This window comes from Aegilops tauschii, chromosome 4 (assembly GCF_002575655.3).
Source record: "Aegilops tauschii subsp. strangulata cultivar AL8/78 chromosome 4, Aet v6.0, whole genome shotgun sequence".
Taxonomy (NCBI): Eukaryota; Viridiplantae; Streptophyta; class Magnoliopsida; order Poales; family Poaceae; genus Aegilops; species Aegilops tauschii.
The window spans coordinates 175,453,864-175,465,974 of record NC_053038.3 but is presented as its reverse complement, the minus strand read 5'-3'; positions in this window follow the sequence as shown (position 1 = coordinate 175,465,974).

Sequence of the window (12,111 nt, the reverse complement as noted above, 5' to 3'; positions counted from 1 at the left end):
TAGATAAAATTCTAAGCATTTTACATATTTAAATCATTTTAAACCGATGCACGGTTAATTAGTTATTAGAAGCATGAACATTAGGGGTTTTTTCTGTAAAACAACAACTTCTCAGTTAATTAGCAAATCGTTCCGCGAAAAAAAACATGGATAGGGCCGAATCCGGCTGGCCCGATAGGAGCGTGGGCATTGGAGGCTCACCCAGCGGCCTTAGCCCATCTGCAGAGGAAGCCGGCTTGGAGAAGCTGGGCCACGGCGCGGGACGCGGCCAGGAGGGCGCGGGTCAACGCGAGCGGACGCGGGACGAGCGACCGGCTCGTTCTAGTGGAAGCAGAACAGCGGCTGCCGGTGGCGCTTGAGGGCTTGCCGCGGCGGGACTTGGCCAGAGCATGGCGGGATCCGGGCAAGGGCGTCGGAGATGGCCAGATCTGGGCCAGTTCGGGTCGGGGAGGCGTCGACCTCCTGGTTCGAGGAGGAAGTGAGGCGCAGGCCTCGAACGATGATGGCGCTGAGAGGAACTCCGGCAGGCAAGGGCGCGACTTGGGGAGGCGCAGAGGGAGGTCCTGCGAAGCAGGGATAGCGGCGCGCGGACCTGAAACAGCCCGGGCCGAGGACGACGAGCTTGAACGGCAGCGCCATGGTTGGTCCTCTGTGAAGCAACGAGGGAGAGAGAGGTTAGAGACGATTGAGGGAGAGGGAAACAGGAGGAGGGGTGCGGACAGGGACTGCCTGGGTGACGACGACGGCTGGGTGGCTTGATTCACGAACGAGGAGGTTGGAGGATCGAGGGGAGTAGGCTGTGGAAAGGCTGCGAGTGGATCGGGGAAGATCCCGAGGAATAGAGGTGAGTGCGGCGGCGGCAGGGACAAATCCCCTGGATTTTAGGGTTGGGTCAAATTAGTCATGGGGTAGTTGTTTAAATAGGCAGGGCAGAAAACAAAGGGGGGTTTAGGGGCGTCCAATGTTCATCGGATGGCTCCAGATTAATGGGATAGAGAAAACCAAATAAGAAACCGAAGATGCTTTACGAATGTTCGGAGATGATCTGGACCCATCGGTAACGACAGCCGAGTTCGGGTTCGGGGAAGTTTCGGACACGCGCGAGGGGTCGATGCACTGTGCAAAGAGACTCCGATTTAGGCAAGAGGGAAAACGAAGAATAAGGTTGGTCTCGGAACGGTCAACAAAAGCAAGGGGGACGCGGCAACTACGAGCGAAAGCAAGTTTTAAAACAATGACGACAACGAGTGCCGATGCAATGCCTATGATGACATGATGAAATGCAACAACAACAAAATAAAACACACGATGGCAACGAAGAACATTGAAGGCTTCTGGAACATCGGTCTCGGGGCGTTACAACACTCCACCACTACAAGAGGATCTCGTCCCGAGATCTAGGATGCCACCGGAGAGAAACGGAAGAGGAAGAGAAGAGGTAAAACTAAGTTGCTTCATTGACAAACGAATGAAACCACGAACCTTGGGAGATTGAACAACTTGAAAGAAATAATACAACAGAGATGAATGAGACTACAAACAGTCCGTTGGACAAGAGGAACAAGGAATACAGCGAGAATGACAAGATAGCCAATGAAACCACTCCGGTTAAAACAAGATATAGAGGGGATAAGAATGAAATATTTCGAACAGCACTCCAACTGAAAATGGAAGGAATTAACATTAACTTGATTGGATGATGCTTGTTGAAATCAACAACACACTGCCTCCGGAACTATAAAAATAATGGCACCAGTGGTAAGAAGGATTTCAGATAGCGCTCCGATTGAAAAGAGAGGCAAAACTTGTTAAGATGAGAGAACTTGAATGGAGGACACGACACTCCTGTTAATTGGGCCAGAAAGGAAAAGAAAACATGATCTTGATATGAAAAGATGATGGTTCGAAGAGAGCAACATCACAATGCCTCCGGAAGAAAAGAAAGAGTGGAATGAAAAGAACGTAGAAGACAACATCTTCTACCTCAAATGAATTTGATATAGCATCCTTGCAAGAAGGTTCGAACGGAATTGTTGGAAAACCAACAACGAAAAGAATAAGCTTGTAGTGGGCTTATGGAAAACTTCTCAAAATAGAGGCAAAATTCTGCCACTACGAAAACAACTAATATAAATGATAACACCAACGAGATGAAAAACTTCTTTCACCAAGAGGATAGGACAAAAGTTGGATCATTGATAAGCACCATAATAGCAACATTCCTTAGGGAAGGCTTTAGGTGAAATATGACACAAGATAACTCCAACAAAGAGATTAAAGGGTTGAAAAGATCTCGTGAACGAATTGAAATTGACGGTTTTAAAATATGTCATTCCGGACAACTTGTGAATCATGAACCATGAAGGGGGATTGTCAAGAGTGATATAACACCATCTCGAAAGATAAGATAGAGAGAATTGCACTTCGGAATGCAAGATGAAGAATGCTTGAACTCCTCAAGACAAACATGTGTTGAGCACCATGTTTATTTTAGAGTATAGCTTGACGGATCTTGACTCCGAGAGAAATCTTGAAGAACAATTGAAGAATGAAAGGAATCCTTGACGAAGCACCATGTAGAGCCTCCATGAAGAACTCCGGTAATAAAAAGGATGATAAAAAGAAAGAGAAGTTGACAACACAAGGTGAAGCCTTGTGATGATTTAGAAGGAGCTACGCGATAAGACAACCGAGAAATTTGGAACTCCGGATAAGAAAAGATGAACAACGTAGAACCGTGAGATTATTCAACATGAACAATCTCCGAAGAAAAGAATTTCTCACCTTGATGAAAGAAGAACAAGAATTATGTTATGCTTATCCTCATCAATTTAATTGATGACAAACTGATTTGGCATGCAACTTATCCTTCTTGAAAAGGATTGAAGAGAGATATAGCGCAAACTTGAGAAGGTCTTGATGGAACCACCGGTGGAATTTGGAAAAGAACGAATGAATTGATACGATAACAACGGAAGAGAATTCTTGAATGAACCACCGTAAGAATTGAAAATGAAAGTAGCAAAGGCACAATTCACCGAGAAGAATTGGAAAACGAATGAAGATACTTGAGGGTATTTAGATACATGAGAACGAAGAGATCAAGAGCTGACTAGAGGATACTTGAACGATTCACCGGTAAGATTTGGAGAACGAGAGCTGAAAGCTGGAATGAATAATTATGACATGATGGCCTTTGGATGATCAAGAAACGAAAACAACTCATGAAATGCTCCGGATGGGTATGAAAAGAATTCTCACAATCGAAAACAATTATGAGAGGATGGCATAAGCTAGAACTATGAATCTTCAAGAGAACGGACCAAGATTTAGGAGAAATTCTTCTTCGGTCTTCAAATGTTGAGAATGACGATGAGAAACACCACCATGAATTGTTGAGGCACTCCGGAATGACAATTAGAAAGATTGAACCAACAATGAAAAGAATTTGAAAGATCTTGGAGAAAGACATTTGACTGATGATAATTCATTCTTATGTCAAACTTTGCAATGAATTTGAGAATAACTCCGGAAAGAATTAGAAGAGTCAGGTAAGATCCTGGGAAAAGACCTGTGGGTTAGGGCCCACTCAAAAGAAACACCGTTGAACAATTTAAAAGAGAGATTGCGCCGATTGAATTAAATGGCTTGAATGAGATAACAACCTCAAAATAGCTTGAACGGATCTTGAATGAAAACACGAATCTCCTAAGATATCTTCAGCACTCCAGATAACATGAATAGCAAGAGGTGGATGATTAAGAGATGCATCGACATGAGAAAGCATTTGAAACGAGGAAAAGAATACGATCAACACTGAAAGCATGACTTGAGTCCACCGGAGAAGAAAAAGAACGAAGAATAATAAACTTGAAGCTCCGTTAGTATCTTCATGGGAAATCACCGGATAAGAACATTGAAAGAAAAGAATGAAGAGACTTCGCATCAATAAAAAGGATACTTGATTAAGAAATCTGAGTCCTTGAAGAAAAGGGTGGGAGGGCGGGAAAACAAAGGCAACTTGGGGCAGATGGAATAAACACCGTTGAGAAAACTTATAATTGATCTTCCGGATGGGAAGAATGATGGGATCATCTCGAAGAGAAACGCACCGGTTGGAAATAGAATTAAGATGGCAATCTCGATGGTCAAGAAGGATTAGTATCCCCATAGAAATATGAGAACACCACCTAGAATAAGATAGGGAATCAACACTTGACACCAAAGCAACTCGAATACCACAAATTAAAACAAAACAAAGGATTGGCTCGCAGAATAAGCCGGAAACAAACATATGATAGATCCCACATCGTATCATGTGTATGTTGGAAAGATAATCTAGGAGCTACTTGAATTCCCACTTATAAACTCCCGAAACTTTCTGGTTATGCAATCAGGTGTTGGGGATACAGGGGACGCAATATATCTCACCCAAACTAACAATCCCTAGATCCAGTTGTATCCATCCGTCAACACATAACCAAGAAAACTCCGGAAATCGTGTACCTCAACCTTCGAAAAGCATCTGTTATACGAGTTATGGCAATACTCCCGGACTCCTGCCCCAGTACTGGGTGGCGTCGAGGTGATCTCACCAACAACTGCATAAAAGAGATTTTCGATGTCGGCGAAACTCAGGTATTCTAGAACTGCAACGATAAGATTGTGACAACAACACCTCGGAGCTCAACTCCCCGGGACACTGCCACAACCCCTAAATGTCAGGAGGCACCAAGAACAATGTTCTCGTCACAAAACCATTGAAACGATTCCAAGATACCCGCGTGATCCTAAAAAAATTAGTGAAATTTGAGGAGAGAAAAGTCAAACTTCTACGTCAGGAGGCCTCACCAGAGCGACGAAGGGACCGAGGAGTAAAAAGAATCCTACTCTCCGATATATATAATCCTAAGACTCAAAACATTTTTGTTCTAGACTCAACAACGCCAGCGATTCGATCAAGCAGTGGGCTCCTAAGTCGGGGATGGCTCTGATTACCAACTTGTAACACCCACGATGCGGCTATATCTCCCACGTGTCGAGGCACGACTTAGAGGCATAACCGCATTGTGGTTTTGTCACAAGAAGGGTCATCTTCACACAATCCCATGTAATGAACAAGAATGGGATAAAGAGTTGGCTTACAATCGCCACTTCACACAATACATAAATAAATCATACATCAATCAGAATGAACACATTGGTCCGACTACGGAACCAAAAGAAAAGAAGACAACCCCAAATGCTAGATCCCCGATCGTCCCAACTGGGCTCCACTACTGATCATCAGGAAACGAAACATAGTAACGACCAAGGTCCTCATCGAACTCCCACTTGAGATCGGTTGCATCACCTGCACTGGTATCGTCGACACCTGCAACTGTTTTGGAAGTATCTGTGAGTCACGAGGACTCAACAATCTCACACCCGCGAGATCAAGACTATTTAAGCTTATGGGTAGGAGAAGGTAGTGAGGTGGAGCTGCAGCAAGCACTAAGCATATATGGTGGCTAACATACGCAAATAAGAGCGGGAAGAGGAGCAACGGAACGGTCGTCAACTAGTAATGATCAAGAAGTGATCCTGAACTCCTACTTACGTCAAACATAACCCAAAAGCCGTGTTCTCTTCCCGGACTCCACCGAAAAGAGACCATCACGGCTACACACGTGGTTGATGCGTTTTAATTAAGTCGAGTGTCAAGTTCTCTACAACCGGACATTAACAAATTCCCATCTGCCTCATAACCGCGGGCACGGCTCTCGAAAGTTTATACCCTGCAGGGGTGTCCCAACTTAGCCCATTATAAGCTCTCACGGTCACCGAAGGATATTCCTTCTCCCGGGAAGACCCGACCAATCTCGGAATCCCGGTTTACAAGACATTTCGACAATGGTAAAACAAGACCAGCAAAGCCGCTCGATGTGCCGACAAATCCCGATAGGAGCTGCACATATCTCGTTCTCAGGGCAACACTGGATGATACTAGCTACGAGTAAAACCAACCCTCAAGTTTCCCCAAGGTGGCCCCGCAGGCAGCTCGGTTCGGACCAACACTCGAAGGAGCACTGGCCCGGGGGGGTCTAAAATAAAGATGACCCTTGAGTCTGCAGAACCCAAGGGAAAAAGGCTTAGGTGGCAAATGTTAAAACCAAGGTTGGGCCATGCCGGAGGAGTTTTATTCAAAGAGAACTGTCAAGGGGGTCCCATAAATCACCCAACCGCGTAAGGAACGCAAAATCAAGGAACATAACACCAGTATGACGGAAACTAGGGCGGCAAGAGTGGAACAAAACACCAGGCATAAGGCCGAGCCTTCCACCCTTTACCAAGTATATAGATGCATTAATTAAACAAGAGATATTGTGATATCCCAACATATCCATGTTCCAACATGGAACAAACTTCAACTTCACCTGCAACTAGCAACGCTATAAGAAGGGCTGAGCAAAAGCGGTAACTTAGCCAAACAACGGTTTGCTAGGACGGTGGGTTAGAGGCTTGACATGGCAATATGGGAGGCATGATATAGCAAGTGGTAGGTAGCGCGGCATAGCAATAGAGCGAACAACTAGCAAGCAAAGATAGAAGTGATTTCGAGGGTATGGTCATCTTGCCTGAGATCCCGGTAGGAAGAAGAACGAGTCCATGAAGTAGACAAACGGACGTAGTTGAACGGATCCTCACAATCGCAACGTAACTGGAACTATCAAGGAGAAGCGCAACCGGAAAGAAGCAAGCAACATAGTAAACAATCATCACATTAACATGGCATGATGCACAATCAAGTATGATGCATGTCCGGTTTAAAGAGGCATGGCATGGCAAAGTGCACAGACAAAACTACAAGTTAAGTGGAGCTCAATATGCAACGAGTTGCATATTGACGAAACACCACATCAATTGTTTAGTTCTCTCGGTTATGTACCCAACAATATTAAATGTTGATTAACATGGCAAGAGGTGAAGCATAAGTAAACTAACTATTTAGGCAAGTTTAAATGAGGCCGGAACAACAAATAACAATTCCGGAAAATCCCCACATGCATATTTTGAATTTACTACTGTTCTGCCCCAAACACAATTTTAATGTTGTTAAACAGCAAAATAAAGTACATCATGTTAAACTAGGCATTTTTCCACCCCATTTACATATAAAGTTTATTAAATTTGGAGCTACGGTTAATTAGTTATGAAATAAATCATTTTAGCATGGCATTTGAGCAAATTTAATCAAACAGCAATTTAAACATTTTAAACATGGATGAAAGTGGCATGATGTGAAACTAGATAAAATTCTAAGCATTTTACATATTTAAATCATTTTAAACCGATGCACGGTTAATTAGTTATTAGAAGCATGAACATTAGGGGTTTTTTCTGTAAAACAACAACTTCTCGGTTAATTAGCAAATCGTTCCGCGAAAGAAAAACATGGATAGGGCCAAATCCGGTTGGCCCGGTAGGAGCGTGGGCACTGGAGGCTCACCCAGCGGCCTTAGCCCATCTGCAGAGGAAGCCGGCTTGGAGAAGCTGGGCCACGGCGCGGGACGCGGCCAGGAGGGCGCGGGTCAACGCGAGCGGACGCGGGACGAGCGACCTGCTTGTTCTAGAGCAAGCAGAGCAGCAGCTGTCGGTGGCGCTTGAGGGCTTGCCGCGGCGGGACTTGGCCGGAGCACGGCGGGATCCGGGCAAGGGCGTCGGAGATGGCCAGATCCGGGCCAGTTCGGGTCGGGGAGGCGTCGACCTCCTGGTTCGAGGACGAAGCGAGGCGCAGGCCTCAAACGACGATGGCGGCGACAGGAACTCCGGCAAGCAAGGGCGCGACTTGGGAAGGCGTAGAGGGAGGTCCGGCGAAGCAGGGATAGCGGCGCGCAGACCTGAAGCAGCCCGGGCCGAGGACGACGAGCTTGAACGGCAGCGCCATGGTTGGTCCTCTGTGAAGCAACGAGGGAGAGAGAGGTTATAGACGATCGAGGGAGAGGGAAACAGGAGGAGGGGTGCGGACGGGGACTGCCTGGGTGACGACGACGGCTGGATGGCTTGATTAATGAACGAGGAGGTTGGAGGATCGAGGGGAGTAGGCTGTGGAAAGGCTGCGAGTGGATCGGGGAAGATCCCGAGGAAGAGAGGTGAGTGCGGCGGCGGCAGGGACAAATCCCCTGGATTTGAGGGTTGGGTCAAATTAGGCATGGGGTAGTTGTTTAAATAGGCAGGGCAGAAAACAGAGGGGGGGTTTAGGGGCGTCCGATGTTCATCGGATGGCTCCAGATTAATGGGATAGAGAAAACCAAATAAGAAACCGAAGATGCTTTACGAATGTTCGGCGATGATCCGGACCCATCGGTAATGACAGCCGGGTTCGGGTTCGGGGAAGTTTCGGACACGCGTGAGGGGTCGATGCACTGTGCAAAGAGACTCCGGTTTAGGCAAGAGGGAAAACGAAGAACAAGGTTGGTCTCGGAACGGTCAACAAGAGCAAGGGGGACGCGGCAACTACGAGCGAAAGCAAGTTTTAAAACAATGACAACAACGAGTGCCGATGCAATGCGTATGATGACATGATGAAATGCAACAACAACAAAATAAAACACACGATGGCAACGAAGAACTTTGAAGGCTTCTGGAGCATCGGTCTCGGGGCGTTACAGTCTGCCACATGACACTCCAAAACTTTGGTCCCATCCCACCCACAACTCTCCAGGCTCCAGCCGTCCGGCTTTGCAAACTCCGCACCGTAAAAACCGATTGACTGGTCGTCACTGGAACCACTATTCACACAAGAACCTTTGTTGCTCGACCCACGCTAGATACTTGTTGGCCGGCCACCACTGCCCCAAAACCACACGTCCTCTCCAGCCCATTCCCCCATCTTTCGATCCCCTAGCCCGCATCCGCCGTCCCCTAGTTCACCGGAAAGCCATGGTGCGCCACAGGATCACGTACTACAAGATGCTGACGCCGGAGCGCCGCGCAGAAATCACGGCGGCGGTCGGCGCCACAGACCTCCATTCCCATGCTCGCTTTGCGGCGGGCAATCCCCAAGTTCTCTGGAGCCAAGCTCCGAGGAGGAGGAAGTTGATCCAATATTCATGGTGGAGGTCGCGGCGCAGAAGGCCCTCGATGCGTATGAGACGATGGACGTCGACTTCGTGCCGGCGTCCGGGTCCCCCTTGGTGCAAGCGGACCAGCGGTTCAACCTGGCGATCCTAAAGAAGGACCGAGAGGCGGAGGCTCAACTCGATGCGGAGCACGTGGATGCCGCTGCCATCGAGGCCCTCCTGCAGGCGGAACCGGATGTCGTGGATGTGAACCTGGCAGCGGAGGCTCAAGTTGATGCGGAGCGCGCGGATGCCACTGCCATCGAGGCCCTCCTGCAGGCGGAACCGGACGTCCTGGACTTGGACCAGGCGGCGGAGGCTCAACTCGACGCGAAGCGTGCGGATGCCGCTGCCATCTAGGCCCTCCTACAGGCGGAACTAAACGTCATGGACGTGAATCGGGCGGTGCTCGCTTCCGGGCAGAGCGCCCGCATGCTTTGCGTGAACGAGTAGCTGGAGGCCGAGGACAACCACGGTGCAGAGACACACATCGGCAGCTACGACAGGTTCGCGCTGGCAGCCAAAGACGACGAGACCGTCTCGTTCCGCGAGCAGTGATAGTTTTTCTTTATGTTGTTGTTTTTAGGGATCTTTTGCTGTGTAAAAACATATATTTATGCAAGTCGTCTGACTTTCATCATTTGGGTCAGTCGACCATTTTGGGCGGTTGAATAAATATCCTACGTCTCCTAACCCTTCTTCTTCCTCACCTCTTCTTCTTCCCCAACAGACCACCACGGGGGCCACACGGATCTTCCCTAACATGCGGTTGGATAAACATAATGTATAAATGAAAATTACGTGCCAGTGGTAGGATGGATGAGTTTTGTTTGATCAAATACGGTAGCACATGCCAGTGAGGAAGCGTTCCCTTGGTTGGGTTTGCGGCGTGCAGGAGCGACTGTGTGAGGGTGCGGTGTGATCGCGACAGCCGTGTGCAAGTGTACCTCCTTTTCATTTTGAAAAACTTTAGGCAAGCTTGGCAAAAATGCGTGGTGATGTGTGGCAATGCAAGACCTAGACCCAAACAGGATACAAGTACATACATACTACTTGTGTTAAAAAAGATAGGCGGGGTTTTCCTTCATGGGATTGGTCGATACAAATCCTCGTTTGACGTGTCAATTAATGCGTATTTTTTTCTCCAACGCCCAAAGAGCTAACCATCTCACTCCTCATTGCTTGACTAATGCAGCGTCATGCAAACCAACCTTCTCACTTCCGCATGCATGCAAGGGTATATTAATGTCCTTGGTTGCTAGTACGAGGTAAACCTCGTCAATTTTGCCTCAATTAGTGTTAGTGGCCTTCTGCAAATTATAATTTTGATACTGGCCTTGTATACAAAAAATGGATGTAGTAACTATTTGAATTCATTCCCCATTGCGGTGATGTCGACGATATCTCTAACGTTGTGGCTTTGGCGAAGTGCGTTTGACGGAGCACACCAATGAGGGAGACCACGGTAAGTCGTTTGCAAGTGCCGCCTGCAAGCCGAGACAACCGCCTTCTTTGCAAAAAGGAAGTCCGTTGAACCAAAGGAGGCGTAAATGTACTAGTACTACACAATAGCGTCGTCCGTCCAGCTTAGTGTGGTAAGGTGGTTTCTCGAAGAAGACGATGGAGAAGCGGAGTCAGCAAAGAGTGAAATGATGGTTCCTTCGTCCGTGCTTTGTGATTTGTGATAGAAGGGACAGGGGAGTAGACTTTGTGCTCTATATTGTACATATATCCAAGCACGGGAGAAAGAGGAGAGAGGTTGCATTTTCTATTCCTTCAATCAATCAATTAGGGAGCTTTGGTTCCATCTTTTTGGCTTTGGCAGCACCCTCCACAATGGTTCCCATCGATACCAAAAGCTATTTTCACATTTGGCTACACATTATGGATGCCCTTAACCGTACCACTTGGTTTTGCTCCTGTGTGCTATCTATGCAAATCTCGATTATATTGATCTAAGAAATTATGGTATCAAGATTAGTAAAAAGGAGGTGATTTTGCCATGCGGAAGGCGGGGGGGGGGGGGGGGGGGGGTTATTTTTAGAGAACATTGGCCTGGCGGTTTGCTAACATGCGGTCCCAAGTGTCTACCAAGCCGATCCGCGTCCCACATAAGGCAGAACAGCGGTAGAAGCAACACGTGGTTAACTTGAAGAAGATGAGGGAGAATCGGATTCAGCAACGAGTGAAATGATGGTTGCTTCGTCCCTTCAACTTCTTTTTTTAGCATTACTTCGACCTTCCAACTTAACTGCATGAAATGTGCAGCTTTGTTATTTGACACGGGCTCTGCCGCTGCCCATACACCACCATCATCAAGCATGAAGAACGCAAGGCGAAGACGACGAAGACGACCACACGGCTTAATCGGAGGTGTCTCGTGGAGTAACCCGCGGGAGTAATTAACCAGGAGCCTTTCGAAACCCTGGGAACCAAGAGACCACAATCGCTAAGTCAGGCTGGCCGCGCTAGTAGGCCATAGAGCGCATATGTAAAGGGAACTTGTAATTTTGTTTCTCCAATGAGAGATTAGTAAAATGCATATTTCCTTATGTTTATTTGTGTACTGCGGTACACTGGCACGCCCGCACATTTTTCTTTTCCCTGACGCATGAGAGAAATGGAACTCCTCCTCTTCTCTTCTAACATAGCGTTTTATAAGATTTTTCTCGTGTCAAACACACGCCTTCAGCCGCGGGGCAAAGTAACTCGGCGGCCGTAGATGACAACTTGTGCATGTTGCATTTTGTTGCAGTTATAAATTGAGCGCGCGGCGGACAATGCGACAGTCAGGCACGCCATGGATGCTCGGTCGTGTCGTGATGTGACGGTGCAGCCAGACACGCCATAGACATTGGCAAGCTCTCCATGTGTGTGAGGGATAGAAGACAGATGAACAAGATAGAGGCGAGGTGGACGATTATGTGACGAGGTCAAAAGTCAAAACCATGCTAAGTCCGCACAAAGCAATTCCAAACAACTCGTGGGATGATTTTTTTATTTTGATTTC